Source organism: Macrobrachium rosenbergii, chromosome 4, assembly GCF_040412425.1.
Source record: "Macrobrachium rosenbergii isolate ZJJX-2024 chromosome 4, ASM4041242v1, whole genome shotgun sequence".
NCBI lineage: Eukaryota > Metazoa > Arthropoda > Malacostraca > Decapoda > Palaemonidae > Macrobrachium > Macrobrachium rosenbergii.
The window spans coordinates 64,307,582-64,320,361 of NC_089744.1; the positions used below are offsets into that span (position 1 = coordinate 64,307,582).

At 34.3% G+C, this 12,780-nt stretch overlaps 1 protein-coding gene across 7 annotated transcripts in view; it reads right to left on the minus strand.

Moving 5' to 3' along the window:
• Positions 1-12,780, minus strand: part of LOC136835256 (RUN and FYVE domain-containing protein 2-like) — a 126,638-nt gene that overhangs the window by 75,186 nt on the left and 38,672 nt on the right. The window lies entirely within an intron of this gene.

Consider the following 12,780-nt stretch of genomic DNA (forward strand, 5'->3'; position numbering starts at 1 on the left):
TAATGTCATACTGAGAAAGTCTGTTGAGTTTTGAAGACTTAGCTGTCCTAAGAAATTATTTTAATTCTTTGACTGATCCATATTTTGAATAATGTTTCTATTTGGTCTTAAGCAACTGACTCAGATCTTAATCTGACTGACAAAAACTTGGCATTATATTAAATTGCTTATTCCTAATATTGCATACATCCCTAGCGTCATAGTTCAATAAACACTTTGTGCATGTGGTACAGATATTTTTTTCATTGCAATCATCCAGCGTATTTTGATCTTCACAGATTATATATGCTGTTAATTTTAAGAGTCTTGCCTTTTCTCCTGTGAGGTTCAATACCACAAAGTTTGCAAGAATTATATTTCTATCTTAATCAGTTTGTAGAATGATCTTCCTAATCCTGTAACTGAACCCTTGGAACTTCAGAGGTTCAAATTTGTTGCAAATTTGTTTAACAGACTTACAAGTCTCACTTCATTGTTTACTGTTATCTGTCTTATTCATTTTACTTTGTTATTTATATGTTTTCTGCTATTCATCTTAACTGTCTTCTTTGTTATTTCTCTATCAAAGTTTATTCTTTATTTCACAAAATCTTTTCTTTATTAGGCTGTTTTTCTTATTGAGGCCCTTGGGCTTGCAACATTTCCCTTTTCCAACATGCATTGCAGCTTGGCTTGCAATAAATAATAATTAGTGTACAAATACAAGCATTAAGACTGTGATATAATCAGTATATTAAGTTGGATTACCTAACAGAAAACTTTTCATTCAAGCTTTTAAGCCAAGTCAGTATTTCTAGAACAACAGTGCAGTTAAAAAGGTCACCCTACATAATCCTATTCACTAGACCAGTAATTGTTAGCCAATCAGTTTATGTAAACCACTGCTTGTCAATTGTTTCAAGCCCATTCTTCCATATATTGGCACATCACTGCTTACACAGTCATCCACCTAGCTTCCATTCTGTCACATATCCTTCTGATAGAGTCATCTACTCCTTTGAAACTGGTCCAAAGTTGCTCAAGTCTGCTGTTCAGTGTCATAAAATTTGTCTTTCATCAAATGGCTTTGAATATTTGATGAACTTTCAAAATGTATATGCCACTGGCATCTAGCTACTCACAGCAATCAGTCATCCACTTCTTTCCAAGGGCCTAAACCACAAACTGTATATGATCTCCTGTGGTAGATCTTTTTCATTCTTTTGATACACTATGTTCATTCTTACCACTGTCAATCACACTGCAGCTAGCAAGGAAGACAGGGAAATTACATCCAAGGCACCAGGTCAATAACAAATCCAACATCAAGAAAACCAAGAAAAAACGGTACCTCAGACTCTTCAGTTTTTGTTAGAATGAAAATACATTAACAGTTGTAATAATTTATCATTCAGAGTATTAAAAAAAAATTATAAATGAATGACATTTATAAGAACAAATAAAAGGACATTTCAAAACTGGAAAAAAGCCTCTCCAATAGCCAATGCAGGGACACTGCATAAGAAAACCAAAAGGGAGAAATTAAACTAAGGTGAGTGAGAGATACTCCAAATAGTACTCCAAAGTTGTTTAAACAATTGCAGTTTTCAGCATGAATGGTTCAACATTGGACAAAGTTAGCAATTTAAGACCTTAACATAATGTTTATATATGTGTGTAGGAATACATGGACTCTGTATAGCAATTGTATTAGTACTTACATTAGATGGCTTTTTCATAAGTAAAAAGTGAGCTTGGATAACACGAGATAAGTAAAAGAAAATCACACTATCAAGAAAACTAATTAACTTTTCATATGTATACTTAGTCTTCTAAATAATCAGTTTTGACACAAAGTATATTACTGTATTCAGACCTTTACATATCCTGAAATGTCAGTTATTTATTGTACTTATATATCTGTAGTCTTAACTTAAACTATCAGTTACCTTGTAAAATAACAAAGTATTGTTTAAATTTCCAATAATTTATTTACCATAATTCTAAGTATGGAAACAATATTCAACTACTAATTATATGTTTAAAAAGATAACAGCTATGAAGTTTGTAGACAAATTCAAGTCTACTGTGTATAATATACTGTATAAGAATACTGTTTCCATTTCCAGTGTAAAAAGATACCTTTTAAACTGTACATAAATATGTTTATGTTTACCACCTTTATATTTATAGTGATATCAACTATCCAATGTGCCGATAACAGTGGGAGTCATTAGAGAAGCAATACAGTAGAGATAAAAACATTTGCATCAAGGGTCTAAGAAACACTTATGTCAAGATTTTGGCAACACCAAAGCATGGACTGCAGCAAATTAATTATAAAAAGCTGGTGAGTCAATCAATGTGATGCTTCACAGCATAAATACCAGCCATGCAATCATGCAATGTCAATGATCTAGGAACCAAATCCCTGAAATACTTTTCCATTAGGAGTGTTATAAGTCTTAAAGTGGTCGGCATCCATACCTGTAACAAAATATTTTATTCCCATATGCAATTATATGTTAAAAATCTACAAATTAATGCAAGTTAGTGCAGCCCATAAGGTTCAAAAGAGTGATCTGTGAATCTTAGCCCATACAGATTTTGAGCATATCGAGGAAAAAAAAGAATAATAAAAGTAGTGCCCAAATAAATAGACCCATGAACCTATTCCCTGTCAAAAATATAATCATGATAATTCAATGACCCAGAAGTTTGTGCAGCAATACTGTACCCACCACATTTTTCCAATAACCCCTTTATTTGAAAACTTAGGTCTAATTCATGACTCTAGTTAAAAATTATAAGACACCCACAGCACTGCAAAAAACTAACATTTATTATCATTTAAGCAACAATCCCAGTTAAAAGACATCATCAAATCCAATATAAATGGGATATGTGTATTTCATAAGGAACACATAATTTTCATTAACACCATAAATTCACAATATGATTCAGATTTCAAATCATATGGAGAAACCAATTTCTTTATATATCGAAGAACCACTCCGAGAACCTAAAATGCAGTTATCTCATGTGAAAAAAAAAAGTCCAAAACTGACATACGTAGTGTATACTTAAAGGGTCCAAACTATTCACATATAAATTTTAGTAAATCAGTTAATTTTGATACTTAATCAGTCAGCCTGTGTGTTGAGAACAATTAAACTTGGATCCAATGATAGAGATCCAGTTTCTCAACATCTTGTATCATGGACTAGACTCACTAGAGCATGAGTCATCAACCTTGAGATATGTGACTAACAAGCACTCTGGAGCTGTGTATCAATGTACTATTCATGACTGTACTCCTCCTTTGTGTGACTAATCATTTTGTTCATTAGGCCCACAGCTTGAGCTACCTCTTGCATGCTATATAATTATTTTTCCACATACAGTATAATATATTATCATTATTATTACTGTATTTTCCAAAACAAACAACATTCGCATGAGACGATCCTAAAAGGCCATTAACTTACAAGGCATGCTTACAAAGAAATTGGAAATATATATTTTAAGAAGAGAAGTGAATGAAAAATATAAATTTAAATCAACAAATGTAAACATACACAATACATGTATTTCCAAAAAGCTATGGAAATGATGCATGGCACTTTATAGTAGTACTGCAAACTCTCTTAAGGGGAAAAATCAGTCAAAATTTGAAGGAGCATCATAACTGAAGAGCTTAAAAGGGCCTTTCAGAAGAGGAAAAATGACAAAGCCCCAGGACCATCCAGAATAACAAAACACTTAATATAAGCAACAGGACAGCCCTTCATCAATGAGCTTACTAGAATATATGAAGCCTCATCAAATAAAAGAGATACAACACAAAGAATGGAGATACAGAAATGGTTAACAAAGGAAAAGGGAAAGCACTGCTAACTGGATATTACATGATACTGTTCGAGCAAGCCTTCCTGTTTATATTTCCTAAAATACAGAAAGCAAAAATTGCTGTTAAGAAGTCACAGGTGTGAAAATCAGTACCCTTTGCTTGGATTTAGCTTAAAAGGAACAACGACTTTGCATGGCACCTAATTTCTTGATGTATTTATCACATTTTACCCAAATATGACATAAAAGTTTTCTTTCCTTCAGACTTCTTCAACAAGAGAGTTTTCAGTTTCCATAAAGCAGCTCCACTCCAGCCCTTGGATATTGCCTTCAGATCAATTAATTGAGGATACCACAAAGTTATTCAGTATTAGGACAAAAGAGTTCCCATTAGAATTGTCACATGGGACCAAAGACATGTCCTAAGCCTCGATTGGGCAGCCCTTTCTAAGCAAGTCCTAACAGTCTCCCAAAGAGGAGGACTATTTCTGATCTCTTTGATTACAATTGGAAGTGGCTCGCCTTGGTTCCAGGTCCAGTTTCCTAAAAGAAAATAAAACCACTTGTCATCTTCAGCAGGGCAAATTCTACTGTACAGTAATTTCCAGAAGTTACCCATCCTTGAATTATGTAGCATGGCAAGGTACAGCCTAGATCAACACTGAAGTTCACAACAACAAAAGTTTAAGATACCCAACATGTGTAAGTCTCTTTTTCACAATATCAAGATCACTGCCATAGAAACTTTATGCGAAGACCTAAAACTGCCATCCATTCTCTCCAGGGTAGAGTTGATAATGGTAATCCACTTCATCTGCTACTCCTTTCCAAAACCAAAACAATGTATAATGACATGGGAACTGGTAATCCCCACAAGATTCTTTCTCCCTCATATCCTTTCCCTTTACACCTGACTGTACCTATCTGCCTGACAATCATGCTTAATATTTTCTTGCTTTACTGTACATACTAATAGTTATCTTAAAAAGCTATAATAAAAATCCTGCCCCTTTGTGCTTCCACGTTGATTCTACTAAACAGGATCACTGACCAAGCACTACCAAAACTGATGCTGAATCCCAGACAATGGTAGTCTGGCAGAAAGTATCAGTCAGCCTCTAATAGGAACCAGCAGTCTCTAGCCTACTTTCTTCTGTTCACTCCTCTGTAAGACACAAGTCAGGCTAATCACCAGGTGAATTATGTAATCCCAAGAAAGTAATCCTGAACTATATGCTGAGAAAATCTTTGTTTAAATATGTATCTGAATCTAATTGCTTCCACTTCATATCCGAAGGCTGACTACATTCTGTGCTACAATATCAATTTCAATTATTTAAATTTCCACAATCAACATACAATCTCAGTAAATGTATTACTAATTTTCATATTTTTATGTGTGTTCAGTACATCAGATATTTTACAAATGTTATAGCCATACCTTACATGTGGTTGTTTCTCCCAAAGATAGATAAAGTAGACCAAAATTTCATGTAACTACAGGAAAGGTATCATCAGTGGTTGTAGGGAGACTAAACTATCAGGAAGGAGAGCCTCAATCCCATGATTTCTAAGAAGAATCCAGTATGTATAATCATAAGGAAATCCTTCACATACAAAATGACAAATGTGTGGAGTCAGATGGGAAGCCTCCACATAAAGTTTTTAAAGTCAGGAAATACTTTAAAGAAAAAATTCTGCAAAAAACTGGGAACAAGAGGTAATCAAGAGACTATGAAGTCATATTTGCAGGCTGATGTATGGCCCTCTTAAAGCTGAAAAACACAAGCATAACTGGCTTGTAGCTTGGGCATATAAACTCTCAAGAGTTATCCTAGAAATCAAGACCTGGTGTATCTGTAATACTTGAATCCAAACTAATAATCACATTGCCAAACAATTAGATTTGCTAAGTACATGACTCATAAGAATGCTGTAACCATTAGATTAGTTTTAAGAGTTGAAAATGACATATAGTGCATGAAAATGGTAAACTAACTTGTCTGATTCTAAAGGCTTTCCAGTAAGATAAGAAGGTCAACATGACAGCATAACAGACATAAAAAGAAGAGGTAGTTTCGACTGTAAAAATGTTTAGTGGTCCAAAGCCAGGTAACTGAACTGAAATTTACCATATGAAATCAAAACATGGAGCATCCACATTCTTAAAAGAACCTAGCAATTCCAAAACCAATTACAGCCTAAACCAGGAGATTTAAGGGAAAACAAGCCAAGAATCAAGTATGACAAAACTCTCAACTAACCTTGTGCTTCAAATAACATAATGCTAATCAGCTCAAAATCATACAGGTACTGTATCTTAATAGAACTAGCCTTAGCAATTTGAATTTTATAGCATGGACCCATAACAGTACATATTATCAGAGAAAAATTTTATTTGCCAAAAATATTTCAAGAAAAAATAAAAACAGGACAAAATGAAAATATACTGTACTTTAAGCGTGTGAAAATTTACTGCCTGTGAAAATTTACTTTCCTTCAAGAACTATACTTTACAGTATACAGTACTGCTTTGAGAAGCTATCATAAGTTCAAATCTTGGAAAATAAAACCTCCTTATCACCATTATTCTGAACAAAACCACAACATCCTGTCTTTTACAAATACAGGCAGTCCCTAGGTTATGACGGACTTGACTTACGATGTTCTGAGCTTACAATTCTCTTCAAATATATTCATAAAAAATTATCTCCCGGATTACAACACGTTCCGGGTTTACGAAGCTGATGACGCCAATCTGACGGAAGAAATATACGGCAAGAAGGTCAAAATCTGGAGATTTTTTTATAAAAAAAAACTCAGTAAAAATGCAGTTTACATTGTTTACAAGACACCCAAATAATTAAAACTAAGGTTTTCTTATGATTTTCAACAATATTTTGGGTTACGACAATTTTCAGCTTAAGACACAGTGTTGGAGCGGAACCCGTCATAAACCAGGGACTGCCTGTAAATTTTATGCTCTCAATACAACAATGTCATGATATTAATATAGCATTTACATGATTCAGACATGGTATTCTTTGTACAATTCAGCACTCTCTTAAATAATAACCAGAATCAAGTGATTTTAGACCATTTTCTCAATCTTTTTTGCTGAATTTTGTAGAAAATACACACATCCCATTCTTTTAGGAAAATACTATTTACTGTATATGCTGACTACCCTGGCAGTTTTCTTTAGTAATAAACTTAACATATCAGTGACTGGAACTAAAACTTATGACTCTCAAAAAACTATTGGCACTTTTATCACAAGTAGGTATCTTTTTCATTAAAAATCTGTGTGCTACTTTAATAACAACACTAATAATACTCTAATGGATTATGACTACAACTGCTGGACACCATGCATAGATATGTTTAAAAAAAAAACTGCTAACATATTGCTCCCAAATTATGAAATACCAAAGAGAAATAACAAAAACCACAGGTCAAGGTTAATGTATAATACGTAACACATTCTATCTCTAACTACTGTACTAGAAAGGAAGAATAAAGAACCCGAAATAAAAATATTTAATTTTTTATTTCAATGGAAGAGAATCAATTCCTAACAAATACCAGTAACACTATTCTAAAAATCTAAAGAAAACTGTTTCATACTCTACTAAAGCAAAATTGGAATATTCAGTCCCACAAAACAACGAGTTTTTTTTATACTAAGTGGTAGTCGGTCTCAGTATGAAAATTCATGTTTCACTTGACAGACCATACCAAAAACCTTAACTGATGGTATTACCCATCAGCCTGGAGTTTCAGGTTAGCCGGGACTAATCAGGTAACTTTTAATGGAATGCAAACAGTTTCTCTATGAGCCTGAGATATTTTACTTTCCTTCACCATCATTCTCTTAGTCCTGCCATAAGCTTACAAAATGGAACTCAATGACATGAAGCTAAATGAAACAATGCTAATGAGACAGTTACACAGAATTCAGGGTTCCAATTATTTTACTTGACAAGTTAAATTCAAAAGAAAAATATTCCATAAATTACAACACAGTCCATGTAGCTGGAATGGTTGTAAACAAATGCAAAACATACAATATGAACTTTATTACTGATACAGTTTATCAGAAAGGAGCTATTCACCAAGGAAGACCTTTAACGGTCAAGAAGAACAAACATATATAAAAAGAATAAAAAAAACAAGGAAAAGTTTGATGATGGGCTTAACCTCCCAAATTCCATACAAGGAAAGGATACGACAAAAGCACTTCTGTGTTGCTTCTGGAACACTTCTCCAATGTTCACTCAGATTTAGCACAGATTATGGAAAACTTCCAAAACAAAGATTTTGGGCCTTTGAAAGGACCTGTTATAGGCTGAGCTTTCACAGGCAGCTACACTTTTCCACACAAATAATTCAAGCTGATGCTTCCAGATACAATTATATCAAGAATGACTTTGAACATGACAGGAGTTTAAAACTTTGGATTAACCAGTGGACCTTCATTCTCTGTAAGGATTTAAGTTTTTTTTTTTGTCATTAACAATTGTGACAGATTTTCCTTCTACTGTACAGGCTTACACAAGAGTTCTGTCCACTCCTGTATATTTTTAGCCTGAATCTTTCTCCACTGTTTGGTGCCCCGCCGCTTCATTAGCTTCCACTTCCAATCACATACCCAAATCATCTATTTTCTAACCTCAGAACACCAAAACTGCCTCTTTATTTGTGGTACAAACTTCTCAGCACACTAACCATGAATCTTGGAATTTTACATACACAACTCTCTTGAATTTATCATTCCTGTGTAAATGCAAATGCCTCTCCTAAATGGAGGCGTACAAGTCTTACATAATACTGTAAACGTTTTCCTACAGGCACAAAATTTATGATGAATGCAGACTCAATTAGGGATCTATCGCAATGTCTGGATCACCATACTGCAACTAAACATGCTTCCTTAGGGTTAACCCATCTTTGAAGGAATCACTATCATCATTGCAATAAGTTTTAAGAGCCACTTATGTAGTTGACAAGTCCTATGAGAAAGAAACTAATACACCAGTTTTACACCTTAACTTTAAAAAATACTACCTGGAATGTATGGGATCAAAGAAGTTCAAAGTTAAAAGATTACAGTACAGTACTGTTTTTCTTTTTTGTGGAAAGATACACTTGATTTGTTCCCACTTAAGTTCTGGCCACTGTCTGATGCTTTCTGATCTTCCAATTAAGGTCAACTAATTCTTTTTAAAAGAAAGACTATACAAATGGGCACCATCCTTAGCAAGGTAGATTGTTCCCAAACCTCCAGAAGGATGGGAGTTAGACCCTTGTTGGGTCAGTGCTGATGAATATAGTAATTGTAATGCAAGATAAACAAATCTAGTAATCCTATGTTGGCTGTAGAAGAATCACGACAGTTTCGGAGATTCACGTGGGTACACTTGTTACCAGAAAATAGTGACTGCAGGAGTCCATATAAGGCATCATAATTTTTAATAATGCACCAAGAAAATGGCAGTACTGCTTATTTTTTTAAGATGGGCCTGGATGAGAGGGCATCAACATAAAAGAAATGCAAAAACATGAAAAACATAGAGAAGAGAAGAGACTCTAAAAAGGATACCTCAGCTGTAGAAGAATCAAGACAGATTCTGAGATTCACATGGGTACACTTGTTACCAGAAAATAGTGACTGCAGGAGCCCATATAAGGCATCATAATTTTTAAGTGCACCAAGAAAATGCTAGTGTTGCTTATATTTTTAAGATGGGTCTGGACGAGAGGGCATCAACATACAAGAAATGCAAAAACATGAAAAAATAGAGAAGAGAAGAGGCTATAAAAAGGATACCTCAACTACCTGAAACACAATTTAATGCAGGTAACATGAACAATCAGTGAAAGTAGCTGCATAGCAGCAAGGACAAGGATCCCAGGGAGAAGAAAGGAGAAAAATTTCACGAAGTCAGTCAGACCCAATAGAAAAGGTGAACCCTCAGTGGTTTACTGCACACAATACAGCTAAAAGTATGAGGTAGAGATGTCCAGGAATCTATCAAGAAGAGTCTCAAGTCCTGTGATGATAACAGAATCCTTGGAGTTTTTTTAAAGGGTATTACCTTACAGAGGTTTTGTGATAGGGTGCAAATGGAATGAGCAATCAACATGAACCTTTTCACTGGCTCTGATTCAGAGTAGAGGTGGTTTTCCTTTACATCATTCAAAACTTATTACCTCTTGAAGGGCTTGTAAATAGTTGCCCCAATTCTTTACATAATTAAAACATATGCTAATGCACTTAACACTTGATTTATGAGGACCATACTTAAGTAGGGTCATAAATCTGAGACAGTCAAATCCTCAGGCCTGAGCATTTTATATGCTAAGACATAATGATGCTTTGCCCATAAACAAAACCATATAAGGCCGAACAAAATTATTTGGTCAAGGTAAATACAATACTCCTCTTACCTTCACTGAAGGGTCTTTGGTATTGATAGCTCCAACGAAAAAGGGGGTTCCATATGTAAAAATTAAAATACCGTTTTACTGTATACTATGGTAGGCCTACTTTTACAACTAAAGTTAGCTATTCACATATGGCTGTCTGAACTTGAAGCAAAGTAAAATCCTAGATTGTAGTGATGATAAAAGCACTGAGCTACAGAGGGACTGGTTTGTTGGTAGTATTTTAGAAAAGAATACTGAAAAACTAAACAAAAAAAGACAGCAACACAAAATCATGCACATCCACTGACCAAAGACTTGTCACAGAAATGGGTGAAGAGGGTATGATGGGCATACCTTCACTTGAAGGGCATCCTTTGCTCTCCAAGTGCAAGATCTTCTTGGCAAATGTAGTCAGTCTGACCTTGGGATACCAAAGTACTGTAACAGGCTTTGATAAGGCAATGTTTTGTATTTTGTATGAATATACAAGGGGTATGACAGATGGAAACCAAGACTTGCATTCACTATGATCAACAAATAGAATGATGGTCCAGCTAGGTCAATTAGTTCACACCCACAGCTCAAAGAGAAAACATGTCACTTATTCCAAGACTTAAATCTGGTGACTAATACCCTAGTTTTCAGATATGTTACATCCTACCAGGTAAAACTAGCCACCATATGAGAATGTTTACCTATTTCAATAAGCATTACTACCTAATAAAATGGCAAAAAAAAAAAAAAAATTTCTAACCAATAAAATTTTTTTATTAAATATGCAGGTAAGCCTTGAACTGTTATATAAAAATACCTTAATATTGTAGTGTCATGTCAAAGAATCCCTATAAACTTAAAATCTGGCCATTAAATATTAAAATATTTCTTTTATGAAAATAAAGTCCCATAAAATGAACACAAAAATAATATACCAGTATTTTGAGTCACAGCATTTCAGTCCTGATCACTGGTGAAAATGGACTGTGGCTAGTAACAGATTTTTGTAAGTGTGGAATAACAACTTCGGTAGGTTGGAAATGGTAGTGGTCGCATGACGAGAGGGGTTAATCGCTTGTTTAAGTTCCCATTAACTCCCACCTGAGCTGAGTCTGGTGGATGGATCTGGTGAAATAAAGCAATGAAAATGTTTCTTAAAATTTCCAGGGCCTTTTCAACAGGTCCATTTTCTCTGTTAAATTGTTGATGGTGGATTCCAGAATCTTCCCTCTGTACAGGTAATTACTTGTGAAAAATAACTTGGCCTTACTCCGGTATGCCTTATGTACAAAAATTCCCAGTTATTGCATGATCTTTTATTAACACTGACAACAGCTTGTTTTTTCCTTAAATATTCATTAATAAGGTGAACTAAAACTAGTTTAAGATAGAGAAAAATTAATGACCTTTGGATTTGAGGTGCTCCACAGTATTTTTTTTCATCTCTTCAATATAAGAGAGTTTTATTTTCTTTTTTAGGAATATATGATGATATGCATTTTATCTCAAAATGTCTAGGAAGGGCAATTTTGAATTATAGTTGGCACTAGCATATTCAATCTACAGTATAATAAATGCAATGAAATCTACCCAGCTATCATCCTAAAACATGAATAAATCATCAACATACCTAAGCCAGATAATTTTTGGGGTTTAATGGATGGCAAAGCTAAAGCATAGCCAAGCTGCTTTTAAAAATTAACTGAGAATATAAACCTGTTGGGAAGACACCAGAAATATGATTTAATGAACAAGTTAACTGTAATACCTACCCTCACACAAGTGTTTCAGTAGATCTCACACAAGTGTTTCAGTAGATCCACTCGCACGGTTTTAACCAGGCAGGAACTAACAGGCACTAAAACAACAATAGTTTGACCCCTTCCACCAAAAGACCACTCCCATTTCTAATTCTACAAAAGTTGTTGCTCCAGACCTGTATGCTCCATATAAATATTCTTGTCACCTACTTACTATCCACATTCATCAGCGACCAAAACTGAAGTAATGTTGGCTAATACCTATATCTGGCATTTAGTATTAGTTTTGTCCACACCATTAATAAGCTACACAAAAAACATGTACTAACTATATTATCCATGTAAAATCCCTACATAATCTTGAAAATACCATTCCTTCCCTAATGCACCTATTATCAGTGCCTTGAAGTGTGAATGGACTTTATTTAAGTATGAATTATCAAACAGCTATGCCAAACAGAGTCTCTCAAGCACAAGTCTGTAAAGATTTTCTTCTTCATCTATGTTAAGAAAATCCTAACTTGTTTTCAGTTTATCATGTTAAATGTTGATGAATAAACACCCCCTTGGTCAAAGAGTTAGTCATAAACAACAGATTCATCAAATGACAATATGTGCAATATTGTATAATATTATTAATAAAATCACAATGGAAAACCTTGCTTATTGCAGTGTTAAACCTTCAAGAGATGATAGATTGAGTGAAAAATCTTCTCGTGCTTTAAAATGTACATGCAAAGGAGGTTATTCTAATTCTGAAAGCAATGAT